At 51.1% G+C, this 23,500-nt stretch overlaps 1 long non-coding RNA gene across 12 annotated transcripts in view; it reads right to left on the bottom strand.

Annotated features, from left to right (window-relative positions):
- Positions 1–17,520, bottom strand: part of LOC135306188 (uncharacterized) — a 47,640-nt gene extending 30,120 nt beyond the window's left edge. The window contains exons 1-3 of one of the 12 annotated variants that reach the window (XR_010367009.1): positions 17,500–17,520; positions 15,946–16,028; positions 14,841–14,911 (exon numbers count right to left, since the gene is read on the bottom strand). This is a non-coding gene — a long non-coding RNA (uncharacterized LOC135306188). The other 11 variants (XR_010367008.1, XR_010367013.1, XR_010367007.1 and 8 more) reach the window with 11 other exon arrangements.
- Between the last annotated feature and the right edge of the window lie 5,980 nt (positions 17,521–23,500).

Here is a 23,500-nt window from a genome sequence, read left to right as displayed (position 1 = left end):
ATGCACAGGGGGGCCAAGTCCAGCCCAGGCAATTATTTCAGCATTGTCCTCCAAAGTGATGAATTCTCAAAAAAACCCAAACCTCACTGCACGGAAAGATGCTGTTACTCTTAATTAAGCAGAGCTGCACCTTAATAAGTAACCCTTTACCTGAGAGGGCGCTGCACAAAAGGTGAAGTCAGAAACAGGCTTCTGAAAGCTGTAGAGGCAGAGGGGCTGGTGTCACCCCCAGTTAGAAGGGTGTAGGGAAGGTAAAGGTCAACCAGGAAAATGCTTTTTTATTTAAGGATACTCCAGAGACCAGTTGCATTTTACAGACACGGGGGTATCAGAGGGGTTATCGTACATGTCTGTTACACTGCAGGCATAAAGCACTGATGATATTTAGCTTTGCTCCTTTTGAAACAGAAAAAACTGACTCCTCTCCTGGTGACTTCTTGCAGGGCAGGACAGAGGAGACTTGCTTTGGAAAGCCACTGACTCCACAAGGGGAGGGCTGCTGCACATGCAGAGCCCCTCTGCTCCCCACGCTGACTGAGACTACTTGCACCATATCTCTGCTGCCGGAAAGGCAGTTCCAAGTGCAGGAGGTCTCTCATCTCATAGCAGATTTGCCAGGTGAAGAGTAAAAAGTCAGACTTTCTCCTTTTAAAATCTCTATTCCACTCCTATAAAATTCACAGAGAAAGATTTGGCAACCATAAAACCCCAAACCACCTTAAATTAGCCAAGAGGAATGGTAAATTAAACCTGTATCAGGGCACTAAGGTAGGATACCCCCATTCTCAAATTTCAGCAACAGCGCAGCTGGAAAAATTGGTCAAACTTCACCAAGAACCTCAGTTCCATGCAAAAATTCCCATATATCTGTGGCATATTGGTGTGACACACAAAACACATTCAAGCCACCTCTTTGCAGCATCAGCACAAGAGGCAAACCATGTCTGCAGTGGCAAACAAGGGGTCTGTAACTACTTTCACAGCAAACACTGGCCTGAAAGTGGCTACCAAGAAGGTGCCACAGAGGTTGCCATCTCAGTGGAGGAGGACAAAGGAGAACAGCTCTTCTCCTCTGAGAATTTTGCTCATTTCTATGAGAAAGTTTAGTCTTGCTGGGAGGTTGCATTTATATTGTGGCTGAAGGACTGCTCCAAACTGGAGACCAGTAAGTTAAACAATCTCCCCAGCTTGTCTTTGTGCTGCAAATATGTTCCACAGTGCTTCAACAGTTTGGGCAACAGTGGGGCTGTGTGTCATGTATTATTTCTGTCCATCTGGAAGAAGCATTAACCACAAATAAGCAAATTTGCTTGTTCTTTACTGCAAAGAAAGAAGAGCCTTGCCAGAGCAATGCTCATTTCCACCGATGACAGATGTTTTGGGTATGCTGGGGTACCAACGGCTGCATGTAAACCAAGAGTCACCCTCCTCCACCCTGAGGAACTGCCAAGTTTTATGGGCTGAGATTCTGAAAAACTAGAAAGAGAGGGAAGAAAAAAAGATTTTTTTAAAATCTGACCTTTTAATATAAGTCAAGTTTACTTTTTCCCTGGGTTTCTGACCTGGTGTCCCTGTGGAGTGAAGCTTACCCAGTGGATCTCCACTCCTCCTTGCCCTGCCAGGTTTTGCAGCCCTGGGCAGCTTGCAGGCGAGGCAGAAGGAGCTGGCCAGGATGGCTGCCTAGTTGAGGATGGAGGCACAAAAGCAGGGCCCCCTGTGGACCATCTGAACTGCTGCTTGGGGCAGAAAAAAAATAAAATCCCCAAATCGGGGGATTGCAAACTTCAAGTGCCAGCTCCACGTTCCCTGTATCCATACACACTTTCTCCCCCACCTTCTCATACACATACAGGCTGCTGCTCTCCCTCCTCCAACCTCCCACATGAGCCAGGGGGACAAAATTAAATCAATAAATAACTACTGTTAGCTCCTGCATTTTCAAAGTGGCACTCAGGGATTTGAGTACATGCAACTTTCATTAACCTCATTTAGAGTCAAAAACACAACACCTTGGCCACTGCTCTGCAAACACTGAGACTTTGCTGCAAGGCACTGGTGCTGGCAAGCCCCTGCTGTTTCTTTGCCCAGACCAAGGCTGAGGTTTGGGTTTGTTTTTGGCTTTTTTATTGCTTTGCTTGGGGTTTTTGGGTTGGTTTTTTTTGTTGTTTTTTTTTTTTTTTCCAAAGAGGAACAGTTGGTGTCTTGAATTTCTCATTCCCCCATTATTGTTTTTGATTGCTGACATTATTCAGAGGTGATCTAAGATCCAAGACCATCACATCCCTATATGTCAGGGTTTCAGCAGCAGGCTGACAAAGTGCTCTGTGCTTTACTGCTAACTTACGTCTGCTTGGAAGGGACACCCAGACAGTCTCATTTCTTGTAGAAGGTGCCCAAAATTGTGTGGGCCAGGAGCTCCTGGCTCAGTGCAGGAGAGGCTTTAGAGGTACAGATTCTGCTTCCTCTTCCAAGGCTTGTACATATACAGATGTTTATTCCAGGATGGGGGCAGAAATCAGCAAGAAAATAAAACTGACAGGAGGTTGAGGCTTCAGGGCCTCCAAGACACTGCTCCTCTCCCAGAACTGGGCACAGGTACACACACAGACACATTAACCTGCAGTGCAGCTTTGGGGGAGCACATCCCCTCTCCCATTCCACAAATGCAGAGGATTTCCTCAAAGAGCCACCACACAGCAGAGCACTGAGCGAGCTCAGAGCAGGAGGGCAGGGAGCTGTATCCCACCCAGCTCTGGCAGTCATGAAAGCACTGCTGCAGCCCAGCACTACAGGCTTTTGTCATTCCTTTTATAAACAACCCCTGCCTTACACCAGGTAAAAACAAGGACTCACTTGCTGCAGGCATTGCTGCAGCCTGAGAGCAGAACACTTCTGATTTCTGTATTTTTCCAGCCTTGATAGGCAAGGGATGGAATCAGCAAATTAAAGCAATCACAGTGTAACTTGTCTTTACTCAGAGTGGCACTGAGCAGCTCTCCAAACCATACCTCAGTAGCACATTGCTGTACATTTACACCCTGATCAGCCCAGACCTTTGATTGTATATTTTTAGAGAAACTTCAGAAAATATGTCAATTGTCTTCATTTTTGGGAAGAAAAGCTATCCTTTCCAAAGATACTAATTTCTAATCAGGTCTGGGTGCAGAAGAAAAGATCCTGCCACAGGAAAGAGCATTCAAAAAGGCTTTCAAAATGTTCAGCAGCAAATCTGTGAGGCAGGTGAATTTTTCATAGAATCCTAGAATGGTTTGGTTGGAAGTGCCTTAACCAAACCCCTGCCACAGGCAGGGACACCTTCCTCTAAACCACATTGCTCCACCTGGCCTTGAGCACTTCCAGGAATGTGGTATCTACAACTTCTCTCAGCAACTTGCACAAGTGCCTCGCAGTAAAGACTTTATTTCTAATACCTAACTTAAGTCTACTTTCCTTCAACTTAAAACCATTCCCCCTTGTCCAGGGAATTGCTGCAAGGTTTTCCTTTCTACTCATTTTCTCTTCTTATCTACTAGAAAGTAGACAAGAAAAATAGAGAAAATATTAATTTCCCTAAAATTACAAAACAAAACCAAACGTTTGTAAGAAAAATGGCAAAGAAAGAAACATGTACATGTAAATTTCACGTAACTGAAAACCCTACTTCAGGTAAAGATACTTCCATAAGTTCATTCCCATGGAAAAAAAACCCCAAACATAAAACATTTGTAACACTTTTGTCAGAATGTTTTTAAACAAATGCCTTTTGTTTAAAGAAATTCAGCTGCATCTCGAGCAGTTTAGCACATGTAAAGAAAGTGTGCAGGCTGTTGGCAAAGTTATTTCTCTGTCAGAGCAGTTGCAAGGATTTCTTATTAAAGAGAGCAGCTCTGGGCTCTTTTACTCTCCCTCAGCATCACCAGTGTGGATGATGAATCCATGAACCTGGTCAGTGGAAAAAGCTTCATTATTCTACATATTAGCTAAAAAAAAAACCTATGCAGAGGCTGGTTTTGCTCAATGAATGTCTTGTTTTCAGCTGCACTTAAGCAAAGCTTTCAGGTCATGTCTGGAGATGAGTGAACAAACCCCCAAAATCTGTATTTGTACACATGGATGCTCTTCCATACACCTGGTGATAAAAGAACAAGGCCATCTATGCAGAGCAGAGCCACTGGCACAGGAAGATACACGCTGTTGTACACAGCTGTGGAGTTTATGAAACCCCCTTTACTGCATCCTCTGACATCTGGCTTAGCCTCTCCGGTGTCTGATACAAGCTGTACTCACACAGTGTTCCCCTCGAGCACATGGAAAGATTGTGCTTTTTTTAAACCTCTTTATAAGGTCACCCATTTTGTTCAAACCCTGAGAGAAGTGAGAAGCCTTGGGGTTTTCTCCCTCCGTGCCCTTAGCTCAGGCTGAAGCCGGCCAGCAGGGAAGACACATCAGATGCCTGTGCACACAAGTGCTGCCCTCGTGGCTCGCTTAATTTCTGCAAGAAGCTGACCAAACCCATCACCAGACAGAACTGGGTGTAAACGCAGAGTCTCTGCTCAGTTCAGCACCTACATCTGGATGCAGAGGAGTACAAGTTACAGTAGAAAACACTACCTGGGGTGCAGGAGCACACACCTCTCTCACCATCAGCCTTCTCCTCGCATAGCACGGGATCTGCCAGTCTAAAAATAGGCAGCCGTTCGACAGCTGATCCCCACACAAAGGGCCCTCCGTATCCCAGGAATTCCACATGGCTGACAGGCAGGGGAGCAGCCCTGCTTTGTGCCCCAAATACCACTGTCAGTCTGTCTGTCCCTGCCCAGCACTGCAGCATCCCCACAGCTGAGCTCGCTGCGAGCCCCAGCAGCCCCACACGCCCCCGCAGATGCCTCTCCCCAAACCCTGCTGCCAAGAAAGCCAGCACGGATTTACACCAGCACGTAAAAACTTGGGCTTTTCTTATTCTCACAGCCTGGGCTGATTTGCCGTAGAAGAGGTCTTTCGGCTCCTTTTCCTTCTGCAGCCTGAATCTGTTCTTTTCACCAAGTCATTGTAGTCTTTATGGTGGTGCTTTACAGCATCCACGCAAACTGCTCAGGGCAGGACATGCTCATCACAGGAACCAAAGCCTGCCAAGCCCAACAGCAAGCTAGGAGACAAACACAGACCTCAAACAGCACAAAATGCCTGAAAGGCATCAAGGTGATGCCACAGACAATGTTAGGAAAAGTTGTGGTAGTTTCAAAAATAGCCAGCAAGCTTGGAAAGGACCTGCTGCCTGCTGGTGCACCACTCTCGGTATTTTAAGTATCCTTGGACTGCCAGTGCTGCTGTGGCAAAACCTTGCAACACCTCATCAAAGCCGTAGCATCGTTAGGTTGGTGGTTTTGTTCCTACCCTGAGAGCAGGTAGGAAATGGAGCATCAGGGGACAGCAGCACCTGAGGGGGAAGCACAGCCCAGGCAGAGAGGGAAACGGGAGGAAAAGCCCAGGTGAGGCTGCCCAGAATGACCACTGGGCAGGAGGGCAAGCCAGGACCCCAGAGAGAGCCCTTTATCCAAGAGCAGAGGATAAGGCTGGATAAGCCTCAACTGGGGCAGCACATGGCAGGTATCACCCTAAACTGCAAGGGACAGAGCTGAGACAAGCAGGGCACCTTTTTAGGACAGCAGCAGCCTCGTGTAGGAGCTGTCTGGGCAGTCAAGGCAGGAGCCAGCAGCTCCAGGCTGCAGCTGGGGGGTCCATCCAAGTGCCACCTGCTATGGCCAGTCAGCACCACGGAGTGAGCCCACTGCAGATGGACAGGGGTCCCTAGCAGGCTGATAAATGCCTTATCTTGTCATTACGTTATCCATGTGCACTCAAACCCCGGAGCAGATTTCACTGGCTGCCCAGCTGCATTTCCCCGCTCGCGCCTGCCAGGCTGGGCAGCAGAAAGGTGCGAGAGCTGCTCTGACACCAAATCTCTTTGTTGTCTATTTATACCCTGCCCTCTGGAAACAGCTCACTAGCGGCTGTCACTTGGTGTCTTATCTCCCCTCGCTTTGCAAACTGTCTCCTGGCAGCCCACAGCACCCCTGCCACCGCCTGGGAGGCTGCTCCCTTCCCACTCACTGGTTTTTTGTTAAAAAAAAGTGATCATCACAAGGCTCTGTTTGGTTAAAAGGCAGGGCTTCATCTTTCTTTGTCAAAGGCATAAGGATTTGCCAATGATCTCAAGATTCAAGCCCTTGCTTTCATCTCATTCTTGGCATGCAGAAGTTGGTGCCTCCTGATGCAAAAGTGGATACCTAAGGCAGGGCAGTAAATGAAATTCATCCCAATGAACTCGAGCCATGCCTGCTTGCATAGCCTTAGATCTCCAAGTCCTTTTAAAAGAATTGCTGTATCATTATTCTCATTTTATAAAAGGCAAAACCAGAGGCACAACAGAATCAAATGACTGCACATATACACTCAGAAGCCATGATCCCAAAGCCTTTGAGCTTGCAAGGCATCAAGAGGAGCAGGTCAGCAGACTGACCCATGGATCCACAGAGCACCCATCTCCCTTTACATCCCTCGCTGTCAGCACTTGAGGCCCATTCTGCTCACATCTGCAGGCACTTCCAATGAAGCCCAACCACGACACAGTATTTGACTCAGCCCAGAGAAATTTCCCATTAAACCATCTCTCCAGCAGTGCCTCATGACACAATCTCCCTCACCGAGGAGGCCCACAGTGGCATCAGAGCCCAGCACCACACAGGGGCATGTCCCAGGGAAGGACCATGGTGCACCCTGCTGGGAACCAGCCCCCAGCCCTCTGCTAATCCCCATTTTTCTCCAGTTCAGGCAGTAGACAGGCATCCAGGCACCAGGACTGACAGGGGGTTTTATGAGCAGCCCAGGGAGCCTCCAGCTGTCTCTGGAGCTGCTTGCAAAGCCACAAGGCCAGAAAGTGTCAGCTGGGGCTGGGGGAGCCCTCCCTCCTCCCCGGGTCTCGTTGCACAGTCTGGTGGGGATGGAGGAGGATGAGGAGGGCAGCCATGGGGAGCAGCTGGGCTCTTGGTACCTGCTTGGCACAGAAGAGCAAAAAAAAAAAAAAGAGGGAGGGAGTAGGAGCAAAGGGTGCTGTGGCCCAGGTGAAAGGAAGCAATGGGGTGCCAGAGATGAATGACCCCACCACAGCAGCAGGGACATGCACAGGAGGAGTGACCATGCCCCAGGAGAGACAATCATCACAGAAACGTCTGGGTCGTCAGGGACTTTAAATATCACCTGGTTCTACTCCCCAGCTGTGGGCAGGGACACCTTCCACCAGAGGAGCTCACAGCCTCATCCAGCCTTGCCTTGAACACTTCCAGGATGGGCCATTCTCAGTTTGCCTGGGCAACTTGGGCCAGTGCCTCACCACTCTCACAGGGAAGAAACTCTAACATCTAATTTAAAGCTCTCCTTTCTTGGTTTGAAAGTGTCTCTCCTTGTTCTACCACTATTTGCCTATATAAAAAGTCACTCTCTCTCCTTTTATAAGCCCCCTTTAAGTACTGAAAGGCAGCACTGAGCATCACTGGGGACAGGCTTGACATCAACCCGGAGCCCCCACTGTCACAAGAGTCACTATTGCAGCTTCCTGAGCACCCTTTTCCTTTCACCCAGCCTGGCCTTCCCTCCCGACTGTTCATTCATCCTGCCTCCCAGCTGCCTGTCCTCAGAAACAAGCTGAAAATGCAGTCCCAGCTCCGAAAAGCTGCTGCCATCTCCTGGAAAGAGGCTCCTTCCCTGGAGAGCGGCGAGAGCGCTCGGGGACCGCCAGACACACACCATGGGGACCTGCTGCTCCAGGGATGGCCCTGCCTCCCTCAGGCACACCTCTCAGCCCGCTGGCCGAGGGTGATGTCAGAGAGCAGGATTGCAGGCTGGTACCAGGGGAGAACGGGTGGGGACCGTGGGGACAGGGGCTGGGGCCGCCCTTGGTGTCAGCACAGCCTTCAGCTCCTTCCCAGTAAGTGTAAACCAGCACAAACGGGGCTCAAGGCACAAGGGTTTCCTTCTCTCCCCCTTCCGAGTGAAAAATCAGAGATTTTGAGACAAGGAAACAGCACAAGATGATGCCCCCACACCAGGCACCAGGACCCCATCACCCCCAGAAGGCTGAGGAGGAAATCATTGTACTCCCCGGGTCTCCTTCCCTCTGCAGCACCCTGTGGCTATGCATAGCTGCCCAAAAAATAACCCACCCCTTCCACAGCTCCACACAGTCCCAGAAGCCTCTCTCTGGTACTGATATGCATTTTCATAAACACATCTGGCAAACAGTGCTGGGATGGCCTTTTTTGTTTCCCTAGAAAGAAAAAAATCTGAGCCATCTCTCTCAGATGCTGCTGGAACAAGGAGTTGGGATTGCCTTCCCTGAAGAGTGGCGCCTGCCGAGGCACAGCTGATGGCCCACAGCGGGCTGCTTGTGCCCAGGAGCTCTGAGCTGGCCCCAGTGAACGTCACTGCAGTATTTATATCCTTTTATTATGCTTTAAACCACTGGGGAGAAACAGGTGCAGAGCTGTCTGTGAAAGAGTGGCCAGCAGCTACCCCCCCTCAAGCCCTGAGCTGTTATATACACCAGGACAGACACACACATGAAGGAGGACAGAGCTGGATCTTTTAAATCCCTACTGAGTGCCAAAGTCATGGATGAAATCAGTCCAGGAGCAGGACACACACCAACCCACAGTAAAGAGCACATTAAACACAGTTAATCTGGCAAGGACACTGTGCTTCAGCCCATGCAGTGGTTCAGAGGGGTCACAGGCTGCTGAAGATACCCCCAAGTGCCTGAGGGAATCTTTTCTGGCTTCTTTGACAAATAGATTAGTGCTGCCCTTCCACTGCCACTCCAGGGGTGCAGCCTTAGGGGGATCTGCTGTCTCACAGATGCCCAGAACAGGGTGGAAAGGCCATTTGTGGGGTACACAGGGCTTGGGCTGCACCTCTTACTGTGCTTCTCAGCCAGCAGTCCTGGGGGGTTTGCTGGGGTCCATCTGTCATTCCTCTGCAGAGGGGCTGGGATGTCTCCTTCAGAATAAAACAACTCTTCTGGACACAGACCAGGCTCTGCCCATTTGAGAGCCTCTGAAAGCTACCCAGCTTCTTCCTTAGAAGGAGGATGGTTGGCACATTTCCTTGAGGAATCTCCAAGGAAAAACCCTTTTCAAACCAGAGCGGAGCCACAGCACCCTCCAGGGAACCAGAACAGAAGCATGGCCCAGGAGGGGTCCCAGGCAGGGTGTCGCCATCTAACCTGAAATAAACCTGACCCAGACCTTCCCAAGGAAAAATTAAAGCACAACTGGAAGACACCAGTAGTTTTTTAGCCTGAAGTCAGCTGAAACAAGAGTCAAGTGCTCTCACCGAGCAGATCAGCAGTGCCACGACTTGGGTTGTGTTTGGGGACACCTCCCAGACAAAAACACATCAAGGGAGAGCACCAGGTGCTACCTTCAGGCTCACAGCTGGCTGGCCAACACTCACTTTTCCTTAGCACAGATGAAGGGTGGCATTAGGATTAACAGTGTCATAGCCCAGTGCCTCGAGCCTGCCTGGCTGGGCAGTAGTGAGCTGGGCAGCAGAATTCAGTGGGAGCACCTGGATTCAACTTGCCTGGTTTTCACAGGAAGGACACAGGAAACCTTGGATAATTGATTTAGCATTAATACTTCACTGCTAGAAATCAAAGCTTTGAAACCCAGCTTTTATGGATAGAGACATTACCAGTGCTGCACCACAGTGTATTACTCCAGAGCAGGATAAATCCAGGTGCCACTGTGACAACTACTGTACTGAAAATGAGCCCTTTTCCTTCCCTTTCTTCCCAAGCAGGGGAGATCAATGTCAGAGTCCCCTGCAGCCGAGCACCTCATAAATCTCCCCTCTGGAAGCAGGGCAGCCCCTCTCAGGGTGCAGGGAAGAAAGCAGGTATTGTTCAGCCGGGCCCAGGTACGCCGCGGGGAGCGTCTGCGCCGAAACCCAAACGCGTGTGCCGTGGGCCAGGCGGCTGTGACAGCCAGCCCTGACAAAGGGCTGCACTTTCCTCCCCGCCAGGCTCCAGGGAATTGTGCTTCCGAGCCTCACAGGCCTTCAGAACAGCTATGCACTTCGTAATGTATGGAATGGAAATACCAAGATCAAGTTTGCCTCCTCCGCTCCCCTCCTGCATGTGTGGTGGGGGTATCTGTTGCTGGACAGAGCTGGGGGGTTCCATTTCCCCCAGCACAGCAACGCTTTCGTAGCCCACCTACCAGCATCCTTCTCCTTGACTTCAAGGCAAAGCTCAGGGCACCTTTCCACCCCAACAGCCTGGGTTTGCAGATCTATCTAACATCTGGCTCAGCAAGGGGGGACCCCTGTCCTCTGTGTCACTGCCATGGGGAAAATGCTTCCTCTCCCTCCACACACCTCCCTTGGGAAACCAAAGGTCAGTGGAGCTAGAGGGAAATTTACGGGCTTCCCCTCCTAAAAGACTTCTCCAGATGGGTCTCCAATGGTGGATTTTTTTTCCAGGTGAAGGGAGAGAGGAGGCAGGAAGGAGAGGTGGGGAGATGGGTAAGGGCAAGACCACAGGTCACACTTTTCTTCTCACAGCAAGCACATTGGGCAGAAGCACCAGCAAGGGGCCAAACTGCTATTCCCTCTCAAGCTGTGATGGCAGCAGAAGATGTCAGGCTCAACAGCATGCACAAAGCCAGCCCAGACTCTGCACTCCCAGCTCACACCAGCCCAAAGCAGAAATCCCCATCACAGCAGCTGAAGTTGCCCCTGGAAAAGCTCCTTGTGCACACTGCAGTGTTTTGGTGATTTGAAGCACCAGCCCACACTGGGAACCAGCAGTGTTTTAGTTGCACAGAGGCATTGCACCATGCAACACCCTGCCTCTATTTCAGCCAGACCTGCAAGCACCAGCCTTGCCAAAGCCCCTGGGCAGCAGGGCCGGGGTGACATTCTGTCAGTGCCCCTGCTCTCCATAGCCGCCACCTGCGGGCAGCAGGCACAGCAGGACTGCAGGCATCATCCAGCCTCCCGGATTGCCTGTCAGGAAGAGGAAATGCCACGCATTTCCCAGCTGCTTGTACGTGTGCCAGGTCTAAGTGCCACCCCTAAAAATACCCCCGGGAAGGAGAGATGTCACCGGCCGCTCGCTCACTGCAGCCGCACGGTTCTTTTCCAGTGAGGCAGCAACACAAAGCAGCTGAGCAAGCCCCAGCCTGGGCTTTTGCTCCTCCCCAGGGGTCAGACGGTGACAGCCCAGCATCACCCACCACAAGGCAGCAGCAGAGCCACGGTAACACTCTCAGGCTGGCAGGAGTCGACATCCCAGAAGCTGCTCTCGGCATCCCGCCAGGGACTTTGACCTGTGCTTCCAATGAAACTATCCTCCTGCAGTGCTCCTACCTGACCAGCGGTCAGCCCTGCATTGCTTTAGCCCAAAAACTTGTGATCACTCTGGCAAAAGACACCAGGCACCTCGTTGGCTTCCCCAAAAACCACGCCTCAGGAGAGGTGGGGCAGTGGCACCCACACAGAGCAAAGCTGCTCTGTTTGCATCAACATCCAGCCACAAAAAAGCATTTCTCAGCCCCAGACATGTGCACCCAGCAGATCTGGAGCAGCTCTCCTGATTTTGGGTGGGTTTTTTTTAACTGAACAGTGCCTTATTTCCAGTTGCCTCCTCCACTCCCCTCCTGCACGTGTGGTGGGGGTATCTGTTGCTGGACAAAGCTGGGGGGGTTCTATTTCCCTATTCAGGATTAATCAGGATTATTCAGGATAAATCAGGATGAAACCATGCAAGTCACTAAGAATTACCTTCTCATTTCAGCTGCTTTCATGCCCCAGCAGGAAGAGATGGTTGGGACAGTTCAGGGAGGTGTTAGACACCCGGGCTCAGCTGCGTGTCATCTCCCTGCAGCCTGAGCTGTTCCTCTGGGAGATTTGCAGCTCTCAAAAGCACAATCCAGGGCTATTGCACTGCTGGCACTGAGCAGGCAGAGCTCAGCAGTGTCTCTTGCCTCCCCTCCAAAGCAGACCCCTGCAGCTGGTGGTACCCACATAATTGTCCTGACATCAGTCTGAAACAAGGGGGAGCATTGCCCCTTGCTGTTGAAGCAGTGCCACTCTCTCACCCCAGCTCCTCACAGAACAAGGTGCAAAGAGCAGCCACACACAGCAAGATGGACAAAACACCTTGGGAGTCTTCCCAGGCCAAGAAAGGCAGCAGCTGCAGCTCAGCAGCCTCTTGAGGGGGTCATCTGCAAAGGCAGCAGAGCCCACCTCTGCCTGCACCCAGGATATAGCGCAGGCAAAACTGTGCTGCCCAATGAATATAGAAAATTTAGGAGTTTAAACTTAAAGAACTTAAATGCCAGGCTGGCTAAGCAGGACTCCACAGTACTTATTTGGAGCAAAATAATGTACTTTCTTCTGTGCAATGCATTCCTGTCACCTCTTTGAAGCCACCTCAAGCCCTGCTTGAATGTGTGGACTCTGCAGGCACACCTGATGGCTGTGAGCATGCCAGGACAAAAGGCTTCTGTGAGGATGAAGCGGGTGTCCAGGGCTGCGAGTGCAGAGGCCACCAGGGCCACATGAGCAGCTGCCCCAGATCCAAAGGGATGCACCAGCACGATGGGGAAAATTGATGATGATGAGGCAAGTCCATCAGGCTGCGTGCTGGCCCCGCAGATTGATGGCCTCTGCAACGAGCCACACATAATGGCCAAGTTCAGGCTGCACTGGCCGGGAGCTGAAAGGCAACAGCCATAAATAAACTGGGAAAAAGAGGGAAGACAGGAAGCTGGCAGGGATAAATAAATACTCATGCTGCAGCAGGGCTGGGGGTAGGCACAGGAGGAAGGGCTGCAGCCCACACTGGGATGGAGGTGCTGCCACAGAAGTGGCTGTTTTGGGGCAAGGTCTCCCCATTTGATAAGATTGAGTTGTTTCCTCCCTAAATCATCTTTTCACTCAAAACCACAGCCAGCTGCCAAGTGGGGGTGTGGGGGGCAGGGGTGTCACATGTCCACAAAATATAGTGCAGGGAGACAAAAGTAACCAAAGGGGCTTGGGAGAAGGGATTTTAGGTTATAATCCCACTAGTACCAAAGCTTCAATTTATTCTGAGCCTTCCAAGACCTGCGCATCTCACAAGTGTCTCCCTGACTGACCTGGCCAGCTGGGCTTTCCCCATCACCTTCCTCAGCCAGCAGTATCAACCTCAGACTGTTTCCCCTTTCAGCCATTGCCCAACAAAGAGGGGAGATGGGGGGAGTGGAGATGGAGTTTTCCCTCATTGTCCCCCATCTGCTTCATTCAGGACAGTTTCTCTTCCCCGGTGTAAACAAACCCTTTGCGTTTTGTCGTGGTCTTTTCTCTCTTTTGCTCGTCTCCGCCGTTTTGTCAGGAAGAGCCTTGCCCAAAGGGGCGCTGTGATTTACGGCTGCCCTAACAAACGGCAGAGCTCAGGAGCCTTGTAGGAACCGCTGCTGGCAGCCTGCCTGCACAAACACACTAAAAGTCAACCCTGGCGTGGATGCTTGAGGAATTAGTGTCCATACAAAGATGCATTAAATACAGGGAGAAAGATGGGGGATTTTTACAACGGGGGATTGAAAGGTTCCTCCAGGCTGTTTAACATATGGTGCTTCTTCCCTGCACCTGCCCCTCACCAGAGCAGCTCCTGCATTCCCATCCTTGTCACTGGACCCAAATGCCACTCGAGTCACTGTCCCCGGTGGGTGCTGCCAGTGTGGCAGGGGCTGAGCCTGCCTGCAAGCTGGGGGTTTGCACATCCATGTGTTAACAGGTAATTTTGCCCCAAGCCTCTTCAGCAGATGGGCTTTGCTGGTAGTGAGCACATCATAGAGCAGCCCCTGAGATTCCCTGCTTGCTACCAAAAAAATGTATATTTTTAAATACATTTTAATCTATTTAATATCATTTTTTGTAAACTTGTATATATTTTTATAATAATATATATCTATATTTTAATGCAATATGTGGAGAGAATTTTTTTTCAAAGTCCATAAATCAAGCATTTACTCGTGAAATCCTTACATCCAGCTCAGCCACAGGGGAGCACAGACCCAAGGTACCCAGGCAGGGAGAGCTATCAGTAAAACAGAGACACAGTGGCAAAAATAACAATGTTTAAAAACTCTCAACATTTCCTCAGTGGCTGCCAGGAGCTCCTCAGCCCTGCCTGTGTTTGGCTGGACCCTTGTTGCCTTCAGCCCAGGCCAGCCGTGCATCCCACACAGCCCCACCGCTCTGTTATTGCCATTTGCTCAAGTCCCAGGTGCTGCATTAGAGAGGAATATTTTGCCTGTGCGTTGTCTGTATGTTTTTAAAGTTAATTCCTCCTCTACCACCTTCTGCTCAACAGATTTGTCCAGCATCACTGTAGAAAGCAGCCCCGTGCCAGGAGAGACACACTCAGCCTTGCAAAGCATGGCCAGGCAATGTTCCCTGGCCGATGCCAAATTTTAAAAAAAACACAAAAACCAGAATATAGAAAAATATCATGACCTAAAAGCTTAAAAATGAAGTAAAATAAACACCCCATGGGGCTCTCAATTGCACAAAAACATTTTTCCCAAGCAAACCCATTCCCATATATGCACTGTCTGGGGTGTGGCCGTGCAAATATGGGAATGGATTTTCTTGGGAAGCAGAGGTGGGTGGGGAAGCTCTGGAAAGGCAGTTATAAGAACCAGTGTGCTGTAAATCTCCTGCATTAAGTGGGATATCATAACCCGTGGTAATTTAGCAACTTAAGAATCATCATGCTGACCCAGCTGCCATGATGTTACCTTAGTTTACCTTCACATTCTGCTTCCAAAGCAGAGCTCCTCGCCCATCAGGCAGCACCCACAGGGGCAGACTGGAAATGGAAGAAAAAGTTGGAACCCTCTCCTGGGTATTTCTGCAGATGGCAGGGAATGGATAAAAGAGCCACTTTCCCCCCACCTCCCTGAGCCAGGCCAGCAGAGACAAAGCCATTCTCCTGCAAGCCTGGACCTTGTGTCCTCACCATGAAGGTTTGCCTGCACAGGCACAGCCAGGAGTGGGAAGAGAAAGATAGTCTTAAGTTGAAAAATTTCATTAGGAGTGTGTATTCTATTTGTTATTTATTAGAAGTGGGACGTATTTTGTGTTAATTAAGCAGTTTTCTTTATCTCTTCTACAAACTAATTGTCTTTGTGGGAAATATCTTCTGTTAACAGGCTACTGAGCATCACTGCATGACTGATAAAATTACATCACCTTATGGTGAGATGCTCTACTCAGGGGGAGGAGCTAAGCATTTTTATTTAGATATAATCTGAGATTTAGAGCACTAAAACATCCTTTTCCTACTAGATTTCCAGAAAAGCAGCTGTTTTCTTTACTAGATTTCCAGAAGAAGGTTAAACTTATCTACATTACTACCAGACTTTTAGAGGAAAACCATACCCTTCTACAAAATTTCTGCTTCAACAGAATTACAGCTGTCACTCTAAGAAGACAAGAGCCACTGCCTAATTAGACTGCTACTAACACCCTGACTAACAGTGTCAGGCCATATTTTGACTCTGTGAGTAGTTTGTTTTCTTTCTTTTTTTGTACTATTACATTTGTATTTTTAATTTTCCTATTAAAGAACTGTTATTCCCATATCTTTACCTGAGAACCCCTTAATTTCAAAATTATAATAATTTGGAAAGAGGAGGTTTGCATTATCCATTTCAAGGAAGGCTCCTGCCTTCCTTAGCAGATACCTGTCTTTTCAAACCAAGACAAAGATGCAGCCAAACAGTCCCACCTGCTCACACCCCCACACAGGGCACAGCTCACCTTTCCCAAAAACACATCTGCTGGTGAAACCCTCTCCTTCTCCACACTGTGATGAATTTTCCCCACGCAGCCTCTTCCTACCAAAAAGCTGTTCCTCCATCAGGTGTGCACCAACAATCCAGGAAGGGGTGTTCAGAACAGCCAGGTGTAGGACACAGAGGGACCTGTGAAAGAGACCTTCAGTGTAGCAGCTGGCCTACCTGCATGGAGCAGGAGCTCAGCTCTGTCCCCACATTTACACCCTTCTACCCAACCTGGAGGATGGGAAAAAGTAATAACCCCACGTTGGGCTTAAATAGAGCCAGCCCATGGGGGTGGGGAGGCTCCAGGTGAGGCTGCTCAGGGTCATTAAGATGTCTCAGGTTTTAGCTTTTATATTTTTCAGATTCTGTGCTGCTTTAATGTGTGGGTCTGGGCTTCATTTTAGGGGATGGTGAGCTCTCTGCACAGAGCAGCAAAGCAAAACAATTCCTTCTCTAGCTGGGCACCAAGGACAAATGATCCAAATCTCAGGCCCAAGAGCACAAACAACGTGGGCTGAAGAGAGAAAAACAAGCAGGATGGGACTGCATAACCTAGAGCTATAATTGGGAAATTAACTCCAATATGCAAATGGAGCAGAGCTGATCACAGTGAGAGACCTTGTGACTGGTTGTCCATTTGTGACCATTTTAGTTCATCTTGGGTGCAGCCCTGGCTGGGCTCTTGTGCTGCCCACGGTGGATCCATTGAGGGCTCCTAATAAATTCCTACTTTATTCTTTAGCTCTGTCTAGTCTCTGTTCTAGGTCAGCCTACATAAGGCATCATTAATGCAAAATAATGCCCTCAAGGCTTGACAAAACTAATAACTATCCCAGGGGTCCTGTCCCTGCTGGGGCTCATCCTTGGGGGTCTCACAGATCTGTCTGCCCCTAAGCTGTGCATAGCCCTTGCACTGTTTCACTGTGCCCTGGGTAATCCTACACCCAGCCCCTCTGGACAGGTGGGACCAGTGCAGGATTAGTGCTCACAGACTTTCTTTGCCCATTCCTGAAGCATAGCCCAAAATCCCCTTGTTCTGCAGAGCCTTCACCCCAAATCAAGGCCCAAAGTCACCCTTGTTCTGCAGAGCCTTCACCCCAAATCAAGGCCCAAAGTCCCCTTGTTCTGCAGAGCCTTCACCCCAAATCCAAGCCAAAAATCCCCTTGTTCTGCAGAGCCTTCACCCCAAATCCAGGCCCAAAGTCCCCTTGCTGTGCAGAGCCTGCCGTGCTCTCTGGCAGGGCTCAGGGCACAAAGCCTCCTGGCTCACCCTGCCAGCCCGTAAAGCTCAGCTCAGGCCTCAGCCCAGCCTGCAGCCCAGGGACAGCTCTGACTGCGCTCCCTGCCTCAGGAATCCCCGGGTGCCAGCCGGGTGTGGCACATGCCAGCGTCGCCAAAGCCACCTCTGCCGCCAGCCTGGCTGTGGCAGCTGTGACAAAGCCCGGCCTGTTCCTGCCCCCCTCGGCTGCTCCTCGCCATCAATGGGCCCCTGTTTGCCCCCACTGCACTTTGGAACCCCGGGTTTATGAGCCCCCAGCCCCTCCGATTCCCAGAAGCTCTGAAAAGAGACTTTGGTTTCCGTGGTCTGTTTTTCCTTCAGGAGTTAAAATACCTTTCGTCATCATGCACAGCAGAGCAGAGTTGGAGAAAGCGGGAGTTGAGGGAAATTAGAGGAACTGGGGGGAATTACTGGAATGCACAAGATCTCTCCAGACACATCCCTGCCACAGAAAAGGAGCTTCAGTTCCATCTCGCTGCGGCAGGAAAAGCTCTGGCTGTCCAATAAGCATTTCTCAGCCTTTTGGGGACAGGGAGAAGTCCCTCTGCACAGACCCAGAGGTGCGGTGGGCAGCCCTTAGCAGAGGTTTGGGACAGCCTGCCATGGGCTGCTTGCCCCCAGAACCCAGCTCAGTGGCTTGTCAGAGCCTGTATGAACCCCCAGACCCACACAGAGCAAAAGCATGGCCACTTAGTCCAGGTGAAAAAAGCTTTTCAGCTGAAAAGTAAGAAAAAAAATACTTAGAAAATGCTGACTGGATTTAATGAAGTCATTAGAGCCATGTAAAGAGTAACAAGTGTTGAGAAAGGGTTCTTTAATTTCTATTTTGATACTAATATTAAACCAAAAGTATATTTCTGTGCCTTGATTGTTGAAGTACACCCATCAGGTTGTACTGAGAGGTCGTGCAGTTTGGCTATGGAGAGATGAGGCTTTTTTTGAAACTAAATTCTTTCAAAATCTTGTCTGTATATATAAAGACATAAAAATAACTAGGAAAACAATCTGGCTTCTAGGAATATGAAAGTGCTGCATCAGTCCATACCTGGCTAATGCCCTTCCAATGTGTCCTACAGGGCAGAGGTGTCTTGGAGGGTTCTGGGGGTGAAAGCAGGGCTTTGCTCCAAATGCCCTACAGCAAAAACACAGCTCCCCAACCCTGCTTCTACCAAACTCTGTTTCCACTGGTGAGATTATCCTGGGAGGGGTTCCAGCAGCAGTAATCAAGAAGCCACAGGGTTCCCCTGTCTGTGTTTTACAGGGCTGACCTTGCTGGGGTGAAAAGTACAGGGGAAGCAGTGGGGAAGGCAGTGCAGCCCCTTGCTCTTCCAGCTGCTTGGATTTTTAATTTGCTTTCTGCAAATCCCCCCCTTCTGCAGCAAAGCCAGGTCGTTGCTGGGGCCTTACCAGGGCCAGCAGTGTGGATGTGACAGCAGGATGAGCACAGAGCAGCAGCAGTGCCAGTGGCAGAGGGGACAGACACACAGACACGCCGTCCTCCCATGGGAATGCCCACACCAAGGCCAGGAGTAGGGGAAGGAGAGGTGGCAAGCATTGTCAGGGCTCAAACTCAGGCCACAGGAGGCAAAAGTGGTCAGTGCTGTAAGAAATGCACATTTTCCCCCCTCAGACCCCTCCTGAGGTTTCTCCATGCACCACCAGCAGATCTTGTTTCTGCCTGGGTCAGCCTGCTTGGGAGTAGTACAAATGCAAAAACTGGTCAGTTTGATGAAACATAAAATAACTGACAAATAAGTAGATGAAGAAACATTTGGGGAGCTGCAAACTATCTAGGGACGAGTCTGGACAGAGCAGCCATGCCATGGCACGGACCTTCAGGCCAGGAAATGCTCTAAATCAGGCTTCTTCCCTGCGGTGTCCTGGGCTGCTTCCTGAGATATTGTTGGGTTTTTTTCACCCTCTTGACGTATTGTCCTGCAGCACATTCGGGGGCTCCCAGCGTGTGCCAAGAAACCTCTGGCTGTGACGCACCAGCCCATTTTGGGTGGCCAGCAGCCACTCCTTCCTGCAGGGGCTGGGAAGCCAGGGCTCCCCAGGGCTCCCCCACCCTCTGTTCAGGGAACCTGATGCATTCCTTTTTAACACCATCGAGGCATGTGAAAAATGACAGTCTGGGGGAAGGAGGACTGTGAGCAGCATCTCTGTGGTCCTGGGAACTGTCTGGAGCTGTCTGCAGAGCAGAGCCCATTGCACTGCTCCAAAATGTAAGCCATCCCCTGAGTTTTCCTGGATTTGGTCAAATAAAGATAGGGAAGAAAAAAAAATATAATAACAAGCCACACCTTTCCTCAGCCTGGTTCCCAGGCAATAAAAATATCTTGGAGCAGGAGCCCTGGCTTCACAGCTTGGCCAGTGACACAATCATGCTGTGAGCCAAGGCAGCCAAGAGCTCACCTACATCACTTGGCTTTGCTTGTCCATAGGGGGGATTTTGAGTATCCCAGTTCCCAGGCAGCATCAGCAGAAGTGATTTGAGTAAGGAAATTAATGGCCTTCCCTTCCCAATGCTCCCACAGACCCCCTCTCCTCCTCCTTCTCCTCCCCATCCATCGCCTGCTTCGAGCACTGGTGAGCCTCTGCAAAATCCCAAATCTCTCCTGGGGACCATTCACCCAGGGGTACATTTTTCCAAGTGTCTCTCCAAATATATATGTCAACAGCAGAGAGGGGGGAAGAGCAAGAAAGAAAACCATTTTGTGAGTATCTGTCTGCTTGCAGATCATTAATTCTCCCTGGGGATCCCAAGAGCTCTTTCATCTGCTTTCTGCTAAGTTTAGGTCACAGAGGTTTTCGGGTGCAAGCGTGGTTCAGGGAAAGGCAAAGGCGCTCTGGGCTTTAGCAGATCACTGAGGAGGAATTTGGGCAGGCAACAGGAAAGCTCTTTCCCCGGCTGGGAGGCATCCAGTCAGGACAGAAACAATCCTGGCTGCTGGAGGCTTTTATAAAAGTAAGAATAGATGTTTACTCGCAGGAAAGCGAGGAACGGAAAAAGTTATCAACGCCATTGTTTGCCACAAATAATTCCACCTTCTCTAGTCATACGGTGCGTTCAAAAAAAGCCCTGCTCTTTCTTATTTAGCATCTCATACCGGGGGCAGTTGCGTAGCCCGTGCGTGGCTGGGCTCACCCGGGGCAGAGCCCTTTTCCCATCCCCTGCACATCCCTTCGGTGCTCCGCAGCGCCTGCTGGCCCAGACCTGAGATCTGCGTTTACAGAGCAGCTGCCCCCGCGTTTGGGGGCTGGCAGCTCTGTAATTGCCGCTTGTGAAACGCCCTGCAAGAACCCGGAGTGCGGGAAACTCCTCATGCTCAGCTCAGAAGGCGTCCCTAACACATGCTGCCTGCAGCATCGTCTGCTGCATTTGTACAGAATCTTAAAAATAAGAGAGCTAAAACTTAAGGCATCACCTTCTCCTGATGGCAGCGGGATTTGGGGGTTCACGGCGAGCTTAGGCAATGTCAGAGCAACAGGGGACGGAAAACCTGCCCAGAATACTGCTCTGCAGGCAGAAATTGTGGTCTGTCCCTCTGCGAGGCATGCTGCTCCGGGGAAGGGCCTTTCCCGGTCTGAACCACAGCTGATCCATCGGGATCTTGCGGAGGGCTCCTTCTTCTCCTGCCAGGACCCAGCATCGCCTCCCCCGACCCCCTGAAGAAGGCAGCGTGCCCAAAGCCCGGCGTCCTGGCCCGTGTCCGGCCAAGGCCAAGGGCGCGGGGTCCCAGCACCACCTCCTGGCAAGGCACGGCCATGCACGGGGACAGAACCTCCTGGAGGGAGAGCCCGGGGCTGCCAGACCGCGATCTTCCCCGTGTCCGGCCGAGCACGGGCATCCTCCCCTGTGCCAGGCACCCGGCTGCATCCCCGGGCCGCGGCAGCTGCCTGCTGCGGGGTGAATAGCGGCGCGGCTCGCCCCAGAGGGGACCGAATTCCATTCGAGATGAATGGGCACCTCCCTGCAGCCCGTGACATTTTCATTGCGGGCTAACAAGGGGAGAAAAATCCAATTAGGTGACAAAGAGGGTCCCTAATCGGCCGTGCAGCCCGGCGTGGGGCAGCCGGGCCGGCACAGCGTCCCACAAGCGAGCGGGGACAGACCATGGGAAAACAAGAAAACGCTCCAAAAGATTCCTCCCGTGATACTGCAGAGGCCATACTGCAAGTGCACTCAAAAAATGGTTTTATAGCGTTGCTATTTGCACCCCCAGGGTCCCATCTGTCAGTCTCCCAGGTCACTGAGATAAAGTGCCCCAAGGGAGCTGGGCAAGGCAGGGACATTTCCTCCCACCTACAGATTCCAAGGGCAGGGGTAAGTAGCCTGCAGCCAGAAGCGTGCTGCTCCTCAAAGAAAATATTAATAAAATTTGGCAGACTCCTCCCACGGCACCCACCCACCACCAAACGGCCAACAAAACCAAGCTCCAGGAGCAGGTGGGAATGAACCACATCAGGGATTACTACCTGATGTACAGCAGCTTTTTCAAAGCACAAAAGGTTTTGGATAACCTGGGTTGTAGTTTTTCCAGCAACAGGTGCCTTTTGCACTGTTTGAATGCGTGCAGCACCATTCATCTCCGAGCTCGGGTGCCTCTAGGGGGGAGGATTGATGGTGGCACCCGCACACATGCAAACCCCTCCCCTGCCAAAATGTGGGGGTGTTGGGGCAGCACGGGGTGCAGCCAGGGCACGGCAGAGCACTGGGAAAGGCAAGGGGGGCACACACATAAATAACAGCTGGGGTTTGGAGGAAGGGTGATAAATGGGAACGCTGCGATCCCTCGGGAATTATTAACGGTGGGGGAGGCTGAAACCTTGGCTTTGCCCCAGGGCTGGGCTGTGTGGAGAGAGCCGATGGGTGGGAGCAGGCAGGGGGAACAGATGGCTGGGGGAGGCCCGGGGTCCGTCCGGGAGCAGGGGCTCTCCAGCAGCACCAGCAGGGAGCTGTGGTGAGGTACAGCAGCTGTGTCTGCCCCAGGACACAACTGGGCTGGGGGGGGCAGGGGAAAGACCCCTCAGGTGGCTCCAGCCACACTCCAGGTGGCCACCGCCGAGTATTGACCCAGCGCTATCTCAGCTCCCACCTTATCAGGGCAAAAGCCAGCTCTGGGCACCAGCACCTGCCCCATTAATCTTCCCCCTGTCCCCTGTGCCTGAAACAACCTGGCTAGGGAGGGAGCAGCAGGGCTTGGGCCCTGGTGCCCGGCACCTGGGGATGATGGATTGGTACCTGGGAGATGACAGGGAGAGGTTTCTCTTTTCCCCTTCAGCTCGTGCTGTTGCTCCTGCCCTGTTGGCAAACTTTTTGAGATTTGTGTGCTGTGGACTGGGGATGTGGTGCCTTGAGGAGGAGAGGAAATGAGCTCTACTTGTGAGCACGGGGTGGGAAGGAGGGGAGAGATAATTTCCCTGCAGTTTCCATCTGAAGTAACAAACTGAACCTGGGCCAGCAGCCCACATTTCGTCCACAACCTTTAGGCTGAAGCTGGAGATGTGATTCTCCATGCCGGGGCCAGCTCCAGGCAGAGCTGCACAAAGTCCAGGCAAAATCACATCTGAGGCCCCAGGAAAATGAGGTGAAGCCTCACAGCTCTGGCTGAAATGAAAACAAAGGGCAGCGATTCTTCATGGCTGCAGCTGCACAACCCCTGGCTTCAAGGGTTAAATGCAGTGGGGACCATTAAGCACAGAACTTGTTTGTCCCTCACACAGAAGGGAGAGAAGCCCCACGCTTTGACCAGGCAGAACCCCCAGCCACGAGGGAGTGGCTGAGGTGATCCCAAATGTCTCATCCCCAGCATCCTGCTCTCACCCTTGGCCCAGCAAACACCACTACAGGGATGTATGGAGCTCACAGGGGCAGAAAACTCCTAGTGAGAAAATTCACACTCCTGCTTGTCCCAGCACAGGTTTTCTAGGCACGTTCCAGGTAAGAGAATGGGAGGCAGAGTGACCCAAGCAAAGGCAACACTGAGCTCTTGCCATAAAACCCAGCAAAGGGAACTGTGTCCAGGAGTGGAGAAGGATGCTGGGGGTGTTCTCACACCTCCTGCCACAGGAAGGAAGAGCATCACTAAACCACTGATCTGAGCAGAGTCCAGCTAGGATCCAAGGGCCTGGATTCACAAGCACACAGCACCTGCCCAGGGATTAGTTAGCACAGTCTAGCCCAGCTCAGCGTGTCAGTGCACACTGATTGCCCTTTCCATGTGCGCTGTGAAGCCCACGGCTCGCAAAGGGCAGCAGAGCAGTCCTGTTGGAAAGCAAGGCTGTCACGTCAGGAAGCTCACTGCTTGGGCAATGCCTTTGGCCTCTCCTT

The sequence above is a fragment of the Passer domesticus genome, chromosome 8 (assembly GCF_036417665.1).
Source record: "Passer domesticus isolate bPasDom1 chromosome 8, bPasDom1.hap1, whole genome shotgun sequence".
NCBI classification, from domain to species: domain Eukaryota; kingdom Metazoa; phylum Chordata; class Aves; order Passeriformes; family Passeridae; genus Passer; species Passer domesticus.
This window is presented reverse-complemented; position numbering and strand designations above follow the sequence as displayed.